This window comes from Pleurodeles waltl, chromosome 11, assembly GCF_031143425.1.
Source record: "Pleurodeles waltl isolate 20211129_DDA chromosome 11, aPleWal1.hap1.20221129, whole genome shotgun sequence".
Lineage (NCBI taxonomy): Eukaryota > Metazoa > Chordata > Amphibia > Caudata > Salamandridae > Pleurodeles > Pleurodeles waltl.
Genome location: NC_090450.1, coordinates 937,882,248 through 937,895,086, shown reverse-complemented (window position 1 = coordinate 937,895,086; position 12,839 = coordinate 937,882,248). Strand labels below are relative to the sequence as shown.

At 47.6% G+C, this 12,839-nt stretch overlaps 1 non-coding gene across 1 annotated transcript; it reads left to right on the top strand.

The window, feature by feature from the left end:
* Positions 1-2,409: 2,409 nt before the first annotated feature.
* Positions 2,410-2,550, top strand: LOC138266728 (U4 spliceosomal RNA). Its single transcript, XR_011199660.1, has one exon. It is a non-coding gene; the product is annotated as a U4 spliceosomal RNA (small nuclear RNA).
* The last annotated feature ends 10,289 nt before the right edge of the window (positions 2,551-12,839 follow it).

The window sequence follows — 12,839 nt, the reverse complement described above, 5'->3', positions numbered from 1 at the left end:
TAACCCCTATTATGATAGGTCAGACATGGCTCTGCTCATGGCTACTGATGAGCGACAGGAAGAGGAAAGAGACCCTCTCCCTGACCTCTTCTCCCACAATACAACTGATGGCTCAATTGATGGGGTAGTCCTTTCTGTCTGCCTCTCTGAGTCCCAAAAGGAGGACTGTAGAAACATCCTAGGGCAGTTCTCAGAACTCTTCTCCCTGACACCTGGTCAGACCACACGGTGTAAACACACCATTGACAAAAGAGACAGTTTGCCTGTGAATAGCAAAATTTACAGACAACCTGACCATGTGAGGGAGTGCATCAAATCTGAAGTTCAGAAGGTGCTAGACCTAGGGGTTATTGAGCCCTCAGATAGCCCTTGTCCAGCCCTGTAGTGCGTGTCCCAAAACCTCACTCCCGAGATGGAAAAAGAGAAATTAGGTTTTGTGTTGACTACAGAGGTCTCAAAACAGTTAAAAAACACTGATGCTCATCCTATATCTAGGGCAGATGACAAGTATCTGAGCACCTTTGACTTGACTGCTGGCTACTGGCAGATCAAGTTGGCAGATGATGTTAAACCCAAAACAGCATTTTCCACCCCTAGTGGGCATTATCACTTTACAGTGATGCCCTTTGGGTTGAAAATTGCACCTGCCACATTTCAGAGGCTGGTTTATAAAATTCTACAGGGGTTGGAAAGCTTCAGTGTAGCATATCTGGATAATATAGGTGTCTTTAGCTGGGAGAATCACCTGGTCTACCTAGGACAGTGGTCTTCAAACTTTTTTTGGCCACTCCCCCCCCCCCCCAAGAAAACTTTTTTAGAGGTTGGGCCCTCCCTCCCCACCACTACCAGAGGACAATTTCTGTATGTTGGTACTCTGCATCATCAACAGCTATCACCACCTGCATATCCCAAATCATAGCTGGTTATATTTGGCAAATAATATTGAACATGTGTTTAGCAAACTGAAGATTTGTGACTGCCTATGGGCCTCACTTACAAGAATCGGATGCGCCGACATTGATGCGTCAGATTTCTTCTGTTTCCCTATGATCCCCTAACAACGTCATAGATCCTCTGTATTTACAATACAGAGCTCCATGGTGCACGTTTTCACAGATGCATCAGAAAGTGTGATGCATCTGTTGGCGCTGAGCTTACGCATTGTTGGACAAGATCCGTAAAATGACACTGCTCTAGCAATGTGAGGAGGCTCTCCTTGGAAAAACCCCAGCATCAATTTTACGCCTACTCTGAGCAGGCGGTACAGTTTTGACGCAGTGAAGTCTCAAAATGACAAAGTGAAATGTAAATTTAACTGCGTCAGAACTATGTGGCTTTCTCCCTGGTAAGGCCTACCCTGCATACATTATACCTGGGGAAGGTATAATGTGACGGAAAGCTTTACAAACTGACGCATTGGTCCCCGTGTGTCAGTTTGTAAATCTGCAGCAGTTCTGTGCACTGCTAACGTCACTGGTGCGCCCATAAAAAAATGATGCAGCAGTGGTGTAAAGGGCATGTTAATTAGGCCCACAATATCACGGTCCCCATACTTTTTTACGGACTTCAACCGCTGCTTCCAGTTTGTTGGTATAGTCACAGCAAAGTAGCAAACATAAATGCATACAGTATTCTCCAAAGTGTCGGTTCTGCTTTACACACACGAGCAGAATATTGGTTAGCTGCTGGTGTGCTCTCTGACCTACTTGAAGCGATTCTTAGCAAAAATATCTCCTTCGACTGTTGAAGAGACATATAGGTCTTTGAAGTTACTACTTATATAAATAAGGGGGCAACATTGATGTTTTCTTATTGCCCCCTTTCTTCCCCTTAATATGAGTCCACCATTTCCCGAGTTTCTCATTTTACAGATGTTCTCCGGCACACTCTAAGATGTTTTCGAAACGACGAAACCAAAATTGTATTTTTTAAAGGTGTAAATGAAATGCAGCAAATGCAACTGTGTAGCTCAATGAAACGGCTCACCTGCAGTAAGTGCTGTATCGAAAAATGTAGTTTACCATTTACATTTCTTTCAATGATTACCATGCCTCCTTGGTAAACATTTGAAGACATGCTTTAAGAATTCGTGCTTCTTCCATTTCCACACCACATCGCAAGCAGCATGGACCCCATCTTCACATGAAGAGCATCAAACCTGTAACTAGGATGCAGCGCTACCTGTGCAACTATTTAGCATAAAATTTCCCAGAGTTCTCTGCTCGCCGGTATGGAATATTTGGGGCAGAGAGTGGACGGAACCTGATAAAACAATCCTAACAAAGTGTATTATTTTGCCTGTTAGAAGCCAGTGGAGGTGTAGTAATTCTTGGACAACTAAACGTTTCCTTGGTCTTTGTATCATGAGGTGGTACCCCGAGACGCACCTTTATTCGCCTTTTTATTGTTAGCTTTGCGCAGTGGCAGTATCGTAGCCAATGAGGTCTAACCGAGGGGCGATTATTGCTTATTGAAAACTTTACCCAATACCCCGCCATGACGATTTGAAATATAGTCGATATTGGCAATTTTTGACAGTCTCCAAGGAGACTGAATATTAATGTATAAAAATAAGATTTTTTTTTTGTAGTTTATGTGAACGTGTTGGTGTCGGCTAGACCGCACAGAGTTTATTTTCTTTTAGTTCACTGTTTTCGATTTAGTTTTAGTGTGTCGGAGTTTCTGCATCCGGCAGGAACTTTCAGGATGCTTTCGTCTTGATTAGTTTTCGTATTTCTGTTGGAAGCCGTTTGTTATCAACAGGATAATGCGGAGAAAGTTCGCTCAGACTGTATGCAGTGTTTGAAACAGAACGAGAGCTGACGAAGGTGTCGAGCGTGACTTTTAACGTTATATAAAGTGGCATATTTAGGAGCCCCTAGCGCCTCCTTGCTCCACATTTGCGTCCTTTTTTTTAGACGCAAATGTGGCCCAACGAGGCCAAAAACGCCGCGCCGTTTTTTAAATGCGACGTTACCATGGTGGCGTTCAGGGGCTCAAGAAAAGTGGCAGCTCCACTTTTCATAAATCTGCCCCAAAGTGCATTTCTAAAGCGCTTCAGGGCACAGATGTTACCGAGCTCAAGGACAGAGGCGTACCATCTATTGGTACAGCAGGTGCCCAGGGGGCCGCTTTAACCCTAATTTTTCCCGTATTTTATCATTCAAACAGCAACAAAAGGGCCCATTTCCTTCCTTGCACTAGGGACCATTTTTTCACCTGAGAGGGATGAAAAGCTATAAGGTATATTTGAGAGCCCCTAGCGCCACTTTAGTCCTGCCATAGCGTCATTTTTTTTTTACGCTAAGGCAGCGTTAAAGTGGCATTTTCCCCGGACCGTATTTACAAAGTGGCTCAATGCATGCATTGCACCACTTTGTAAACCCTTGCGTCATATTATGTATGGAAGGATGCCAGGAGGGCGTTCCTGCACTAGGAGAGGCGTAAAAATGGCACAAAGGAATCTACGAGATTCCTTTGTGCCATTTTTACCTGCAATTTTTAACATTGTTAAAAAGAGGCTGACATTGGTTACAATGGGCCTCTGGGTGCTTTGCAGGGTTAGCGTCATTATTGTTTATGCTAATCCTGCAAAGCACCGGACTAGCGTAAAAAATTATGAGGCTAGTCACCCTAACTACTGCCATGGTGCGCCGTATTTTAAATACGGCACTACCATGGTGGCGTGAGGGGGGCGTTAAGGTGCGCAGGAAAAATGACACTGCACTTAGTGCAAGCACAACTTTTCATAAATCTACCCCTGAGCGTGTATGCCCTGTTTGAATACTACGACAATGAGGTCACACAAAGATTCCTTGCATGGTTGCCTCGTCCAACTCAGCTACCAGATCCGGCACATGTGTAGACTGCACGAGCACAGGGCACAGAACGTACACAGCGGCATGTACCATGCACGCAATAAAACTTAGGGCCAGATTTATGAAAAGTGGAGCTGCACCCAGTGCAGTGTCACTTTTCTTGCACCTGTAGAAAAGCACCCTCTTTTTGGCATGGTTACCCCCATTTTTTGCCTAATGTCAGTGTGTTTTTAACTGTGTTCACTGGGATCCTGCTAACTAAGACCCCCAGTGACTGTGCTCTCTTTCTCTAAATTCAGTTGTTCATGGTCTTTTTCACTCCATAATTGGTATACTGGTGCCCCCATGTAAGTTCCTAGTATATAGTACCCACGTACCCAGGGCACTGCGGCACCAGGAGTCCCACATGGGCTGCAGCATGTATTATGCCACTCATGGGAGCCCATGCAAAATCTCTCTGCAGGCCTGCCATTGCAGCCTGCGTGGAAGGGTGCGTGCACTCTTTTTACTACAGGTCACTGAAGCAGGTTACTGTAAGTCACCCCTATGGCAGGCCCTCCTAGCCCAGAGGGCAGGGTGCATGTACCTGTGTGTGAGGGTGCCCCTGAATGAGCTGAGGTGCCCCCACAAACTCCAGCTCCATTTTCCTGGACTTTGTGAGTGCGGGTAAGCCATTTTACCTGTGTACTGGACATAGGCCACTACCTATGTCCGGCTACATAATGGTAACTCCAAACCCAGGCATGCTTGGTATCAAACATGTTGAAATCATACCCCAATACTGTTCCCAGTATTGGTTGTATGATCCCATGCACTGTGGGGGCTCCTTCGTGGACCCCCCAGTTTTGCTCCTACCAGTTTGCAAGGTCTTCCTGGGCAGCCTCGCTGCTGCCACCCTCCAGACAGGTTTCTGCCCTCCTGCTGCTTGAGCAGCTCAAGCCCAGGAAGGCAGAACACAGGATTTCCTTTGGGAGTGGGATTGGGAGATAACCCCTCTCCCTTTGGAAATAGGTGTTACAGGGCTTGGGAGGGGTAGCCTCCCCAAGCCACAGGTATGCTTTGAAAGGCACATTTGGTGCCCTTCTTGCAGAAACTGGTTGGCACCAGTCCAGGGATACCGGTCCCTGCTATGGTGCGAAACTGGACAATGTAAAGGGGAGTGACCACTCCCCTGTTTATCACCACCCCAGAGCTCCTACAGGGGATCACTTGGTTCTGCCATCTTGAATCCAGGATGGGCGAGAGGCCCCTGGGAGCATCTGAGTGGCCAGGTCAGGCAGGTGACGTCACAGCCCCCTCCTGATAGGTGGTCACCCTGCTAGGTGACCAATCCCCCTTTTAGGGCTATATAGGGTCTCCCTCTTGGGCGGGTCCTCAGATTCGACGTGCAAGATTCCAACAGGACTCCTCTGCAATGTTTACTTTTACTTCTGGCCACTGGAACCGCAACTGGACTCCACAGGAACCGACAATCTGCAGCTCCAGTGACGACTTTGCCTCTGCAACATTGTTTCTCTGGCTCCTCCCAGCTCCTGCAACATTTCCCTGGCTGTGCACCCTCTGAGGGTGGTAAGTCATCAGTCTGCACAAAAGAAGTAAGAAGGAATCTCGCTTGGAGTGAAGGAGTCACTCCCCAGTATCTGCAGCCACCAACGGCTCGACAACCAGCCACGTGGATCCTCTCTCCTGCAACTCTGTGTGCATCCTGCAACCCAGGTGGTGGTCTGAAGTTGTCCCCTTGGTCCTCTCTAACAGATGCCTATCTTTGGAGTGGGTGAGTCTTTGCCCCTCCTTGCATGACAGTACTCCTGTGCACCACGACTCTAGCAGCTACCAAGGCTTGTTGGCTCTTCATCCAAGGAATCTTCAGGCTCCATGTAGTCCTGTCCTCCAGCTCTCGTCTCTGACATGGACAGTCTCCTTCCTGCTACTCCAGTGATTTGGAACTCTCTGCCAGGTGTGCTGAGTGGGCCTCACCGCGACTCCTGTTCTTGCTGCCAGCGGGTCGCCTGTGGGGCCTCCATCTTCGTCTCAAGACTCTTCTAGTTCGTGGGGGTCACCTGGGACTCCCCTCCATGGGTTGAGTCCCCTCTGACTCTCCTGGTCCCCAGCATTTCTACAAACTTTTTTTTTAGGAACTCTTGCCATTGCCAAGTCTTGTTAGTGGTTTTCCCTCACCACTTATGTGCTGCATCTCTCCTCGCGATGTGGAACACCGACTGCATCACTCCTGGAACTCCTCTTCTGCTCTTGTGCTGCACAGCCGGCTCCTGTCCTTCCTCGTCAACCTGGTTCAGCATCACCAGAAGGGTGGGTAGTGGCTCCTGACCCAACCGGACACTCCAACTGGAACTGGACTGCTCCCCTTCTTTTGCAGGTCCTCTTCTGGCAGACTCCATCTTCAGTTTCTTCCAGTCTTGCTTGGGTCTTGCATTGTCCTTCTGCAAAGTTTCTCTGTGGGTTTGGGTGAAAAACAGGTAATTACCTCTCTTCTCCAGGTCGCTGGGGGTCACTCTTGTATTTACCTATTGGGGTCCCAAGTGCGTTCAGCTCCCCTCTACTCACCTGGGTGGGGGTCCGACCTTCACATTCCACTTTTTTAGTACATGGCTTGTTCTCCCCCTAGGGTTCCTGTTGCATACTGTTCTTTCACTGTTTTCTATTGCATTTCAATGCCTTTTCCTATGTACCAGTGTGTATATATAATTGTGTTTACTCACCTGCTAACAGAGCATAACCTATATAGTAATTTAGTATTGATGTTACCAAATAAAGTACCTTTATTTTTGTAACACTGTGTGGTTCTTTCATGTGTGTAAGTGTTGTGTGACTACAGTGGTATTGCATAAGCTTTGCATGTCTCCTAGATAAGCCTGGCCTGCTCATCCACAGATACCTATAGAGAGCCTGGCTTCCTGGACACTGCCTACACTACACTAATAGGGATACCTCGACCTGGTATAGGGTGAGAACACCTTAGGCATATACCACACACCAGGCCAGCTTCCTACATTGGTGGTCTAGCGTCGGGATAAGCACTTGCAATTGCCTTACCACTCTGCCACTGGGTACTTTCCACAGGAAAGGCTAGTACTGTTAGGTACACAATACATCTAGTATTAGGGATCTAGTCTCCTGAGTTTGGGTAAGCTAGGGGTTGGTATAGCCCTTGCTCCAAACTTTGCTGGGAGCCTAGTGCTAGAGTAGTTAGGGACTCTACACCACTCTAGCTAGCTGACATGTCTTCAGCAGAGCATACCTCTCAGCCCATGGATTCTCCCTATGAGAACCGGACCTTCCAAGAACTTAGGGAGATATGTGCTGAGAGAAAGCTGAAGACAGGGAGAAAATCCAATAAATTCTACTTCTGGGCCGGCTCCTCCAGGATGGCCAGGAACATGCTGGTAGCCAGGAGGTGAGGAGGAAGAAGAAGAGTCTGACCGTCCAGTGCTAGAAAAAGATGATTTAGCCACTGAGGTGGGTCAGGAAGTACCCAAGGAGGATCAGGAAACGTCTAGACACACCCACAGTCCTGTCAGGAGCACTGTTAGCAGTTTAAAGGGGGGTCACACCAGTAGGTCCACCTTTGTCCATAGAGGGCTGGTTGAGGGGGTGTCCAAGAATAGGAATAGATCCTCCTCTGCCCACTCTCACATCTCCTTGATATCTGAGGGAACCCACTGCTCAACTTCAGGGGAAGAATCCCTAGGCAGGGAACTCAGGCAACTGAGAATAGAGGAAGCCAAGCTGAGGCTGCAGTAGCAGCAGCTAGCCTTAGATAGGGAGGCCTTGGCAGTGGAGAGAGAAATGCAGGGGTTGGGGTTAGGACCCCTACTTGGCAGACGTACTAGTTTCAGGGACAACAGGGTCAAGGAGGACTCTTTCGACTCTAGGAACCTGAACAAAGTAGTCCCATCTTACAAGATGGGTGATGACATGTACAAGTGGTTCACTGGTCTGGGGAGGGCCTGTAAGGTACAGCGGGTCCCTCAGAGGCAGTGGGCAGCTATTTTGTGGCTCTCCTTCTCTGACAAGGGTATGGACAGACTCCTCACAGTCAGAGAAGAAGATGCAGACAACCACACAGTTTTAAAATCTGCACTTTTAGGTGCCTTTGGTCTGACTACTGAACAATATGGAATCAAGATGAGAGAGACCAGGGAAGAGTCCTCACAGAATTGGGTTGATTTTGTGGCCTGTTCCTTGAAGGCCCTGGAAGGCTAATTGCATGGGAGCAAAGTCAATGATTATCAGGGCTTATACAGCCTAATCTTAAGAGAGCACATTTTGAATAATTGCGTGTCTGATCAGCTGCATCAGTACCTGGTGGACTATGATCTGACCTCTCCCCAAGAACTGGGTAAGAAGGCAGACAAGTGGGTCAGCACCAGGGTGAGTAGGAAGGCTCACACAGTGGGTGACCACAAAATGAAGGAAGCAGGTAGGTCTCAGTATAAGCGTGGGGACAAAGATAAAAAAAAAGTCTTTATCAGCCCACAAAACCCATCTGGTGATGGGAACAAATCCTCCTCTTCCTCTTCCTACTACAAAAAGCCTTGGTGTTATGTTTGCAAAAACAAAGGCCGTAGGGTAGGGGAGAGCTCCTGCCCTATGAAAGGCACCACTAAGTCTTCCACCACTACTACCCCCACTTGTACTTCTAGTTCCCCTCACAATAGCAGTAGCGGTGGGACTACTAACAGTAGTCAATCTAAGAGTGTATCTGGGCTCACCTTAGAGTCTGTAGTGGGGTCTGGGCTAGTTAGAGAGACCACTGAGGCTGTCTTGGTCCCTGCTGGGGGCATTGACTTCGCCACCCTTGTTGCCTGTCCCCTTAATATGGGTATGTACAATCAGCATCCCCTCATAAATGGTGGTGAGGCTGAGGCCTACAGGGACACAGGTGCCAGGCTCACTATGGTGACTGAAAAACTGGTGTCTCCTGAGCAACACCTACTTGGTCACACGTAATAAGTGACTGACATTCAGAACAAGACCTTGTTCCACCTCATGGCAGTTATTGATTTCAGCTGGGGGGAGGGGGGTGTAACAGGTCCTAAAAAGGTTGTGGTTTCCTCAGACCTAAGTGTAAAATGTCTACTAGGGGACGACTTGGAGACCTCAGCTTTGGCAGAGGTGGAATTGGAGGTGCACGCAGCAATGCTGAGCATCCAGGGCATATCTATGCCCTTACCAGAGCACAGGCTAAGAAGCAAAAAGAGCAAGGAACCTTGGAGCCTGGAACAATGGCCTAAGAGCTTCCTAAATCCAAGGGCAGGAACTGTAAGAAGTTATGCCCTACTCCAGCCGCCAGTGAGGATTCAACTCTTGAGGGTTCAGAATCCACTCCCTGGGTGGAACCTACACCAGAGGAGCTTCAAGCTGACACAGCTGAACTCTTGGGTGCAGGGGGGCCACCAGGGATGAGCTCAGTAGGGAACACCAAGTTTATCCAACACTGGAGAGCTTGAGGCAGCAAGCTGCAGCACAACAGGCAGGGGATGTCAGTGGCACCCATAAGGTGTACTGGGAATACAGACTCCTTTATTCAGAGTCCAGGGATCTCAAAGTTGGTGCCACCAGAAGATTGGTGATCCCTCTGAAATGTAGGGAATTTCTGTTGACCCTTGCACATGACATTCCCCTGGCAGATCACTTGGGGCAAAGTAAGACTTGGGACAGGCTTTTCCCGCACTTTCACTGGCCCCACATGTCAGAAGACACAAATGTGTTTTCTCGCTCCTCTGTCACTTGTCAAGACAGGTGGCAACCCAAAGGCCCCCCTCACTTCCACTTCCAGTGGTTTTGGTTCCCTTTGAGAGGGTTGGGGTAGATATTGTTGACCTCTTAAACCCTCCATCAGTCTCTGGGAACTGATGTACACTGGTGGTAGTGGACAATGGCACCAGGTAACCGGAGTCCATTCCTCTTAGGACCACTACAGCTCCTGCAGAGGCCAAAGCCCTCCTCATTATCTTTTCAAGGGCGGGCTTCCCAAAAGAAGTGGTATCAGACAGAGGTGCAAACTTCATGTCTGTATACCTGAAAGCCACGTGGAAGGAACGTGGTGTGACTTACAAGTTCACCACCCCTTACCATCCCCAGACAAATGGCTTAGTAGAGAGATTTAATAAAACTCTCAAGGGTTTGATAATGGGGCTCTCTGAAAAACTCCGCAGGAGATGGAATGTCCTATTACCATGCCTTCTCTTTCCCAACAGGGAGGACCCTCAGAAGGGTGTGGACTACGGCCCATTTCAAGTTCTGTTTGGGCACCCTGTTAGAGATCCCCTTGCTTTTGTTAGGTAACGCTGGGGACAACCTCTCAGGCCCCCAAACAAGACATAGTGGACTATGTGCTTGGCCTCAGATCAAGGATGGCTGAGTACATGAAGAGGGCTACTAAAAACCTTCAGGCCAGCCAGGAACTCGGGAAGCAATGGCATGACCAGAAGGCTGTCCTAACTGTCTACCAGCCAGGACAGGAAGTGTGTGTCCTGGAGCTTGAGGCTCTCAGGGCACTCCAGGCAAAGTGGAGTGGTGCCCACACCATTGTGGAGAGAAAAGGGGGGGTCAGCTACCTGGTAGACATTGGCACTCCCGGAAGCCCCCATAACCCCTATTATGATAGGTCAGACATGGCTCTGCTCATGGCTACTGATGAGCGACAGGAAGAGGAAAGAGACCCTCTCCCTGACCTCTTCTCCCACAATACAACTGATGGCTCAATTGATGGGGTAGTCCTTTCTGTCTGCCTCTCTGAGTCCCAAAAGGAGGACTGTAGAAACATCCTAGGGCAGTTCTCAGAACTCTTCTCCCTGACACCTGGTCAGACCACACGGTGTAAACACACCATTGACAAAAGAGACAGTTTGCCTGTGAATAGCAAAATTTACAGACAACCTGACCATGTGAGGGAGTGCATCAAATCTGAAGTTCAGAAGGTGCTAGACCTAGGGGTTATTGAGCCCTCAGATAGCCCTTGTCCAGCCCTGTAGTGCGTGTCCCAAAACCTCACTCCCGAGATGGAAAAAGAGAAATTAGGTTTTGTGTTGACTACAGAGGTCTCAAAACAGTTAAAAAACACTGATGCTCATCCTATATCTAGGGCAGATGACAAGTATCTGAGCACCTTTGACTTGACTGCTGGCTACTGGCAGATCAAGTTGGCAGATGATGTTAAACCCAAAACAGCATTTTCCACCCCTAGTGGGCATTATCACTTTACAGTGATGCCCTTTGGGTTGAAAATTGCACCTGCCACATTTCAGAGGCTGGTTTATAAAATTCTACAGGGGTTGGAAAGCTTCAGTGTAGCATATCTGGATAATATAGGTGTCTTTAGCTGGGAGAATCACCTGGTCTACCTAGGACAGTGGTCTTCAAACTTTTTTTGGCCACTCCCCCCCCCCCCAAGAAAACTTTTTTAGAGGTTGGGCCCTCCCTCCCCACCACTACCAGAGGACAATTTCTGTATGTTGGTACTCTGCATCATCAACAGCTATCACCACCTGCATATCCCAAATCATAGCTGGTTATATTTGGCAAATAATATTGAACATGTGTTTAGCAAACTGAAGATTTGTGACTGCCTATGGGCCTCACTTACAAGAATCGGATGCGCCGACATTGATGCGTCAGATTTCTTCTGTTTCCCTATGATCCCCTAACAACGTCATAGATCCTCTGTATTTACAATACAGAGCTCCATGGTGCACGTTTTCACAGATGCATCAGAAAGTGTGATGCATCTGTTGGCGCTGAGCTTACGCATTGTTGGACAAGATCCGTAAAATGACACTGCTCTAGCAATGTGAGGAGGCTCTCCTTGGAAAAACCCCAGCATCAATTTTACGCCTACTCTGAGCAGGCGGTACAGTTTTGACGCAGTGAAGTCTCAAAATGACAAAGTGAAATGTAAATTTAACTGCGTCAGAACTATGTGGCTTTCTCCCTGGTAAGGCCTACCCTGCATACATTATACCTGGGGAAGGTATAATGTGACGGAAAGCTTTACAAACTGACGCATTGGTCCCCGTGTGTCAGTTTGTAAATCTGCAGCAGTTCTGTGCACTGCTAACGTCACTGGTGCGCCCATAAAAAAATGATGCAGCAGTGGTGTAAAGGGCATGTTAATTAGGCCCACAATATCACGGTCCCCATACTTTTTTACGGACTTCAACCGCTGCTTCCAGTTTGTTGGTATAGTCACAGCAAAGTAGCAAACATAAATGCATACAGTATTCTCCAAAGTGTCGGTTCTGCTTTACACACACGAGCAGAATATTGGTTAGCTGCTGGTGTGCTCTCTGACCTACTTGAAGCGATTCTTAGCAAAAATATCTCCTTCGACTGTTGAAGAGACATATAGGTCTTTGAAGTTACTACTTATATAAATAAGGGGGCAACATTGATGTTTTCTTATTGCCCCCTTTCTTCCCCTTAATATGAGTCCACCATTTCCCGAGTTTCTCATTTTACAGATGTTCTCCGGCACACTCTAAGATGTTTTCGAAACGACGAAACCAAAATTGTATTTTTTAAAGGTGTAAATGAAATGCAGCAAATGCAACTGTGTAGCTCAATGAAACGGCTCACCTGCAGTAAGTGCTGTATCGAAAAATGTAGTTTACCATTTACATTTCTTTCAATGATTACCATGCCTCCTTGGTAAACATTTGAAGACATGCTTTAAGAATTCGTGCTTCTTCCATTTCCACACCACATCGCTAGCAGCATGGACCCCATCTTCACATGAAGAGCATCAAACCTGTAACTAGGATGCAGCGCTACCTGTGCAACTATTTAGCATAAAATTTCCCAGAGTTCTCTGCTCGCCGGTATGGAATATTTGGGGCAGAGAGTGGACGGAACCTGATAAAACAATCCTAACAAAGTGTATTATTTTGCCTGTTAGAAGCCAGTGGAGGTGTAGTAATTCTTGGACAACTAAACGTTTCCTTGGTCTTTGTATCATGAGGTGGTACCCCGAGACGCACCTTTATTCGCCTTTTTATTGTT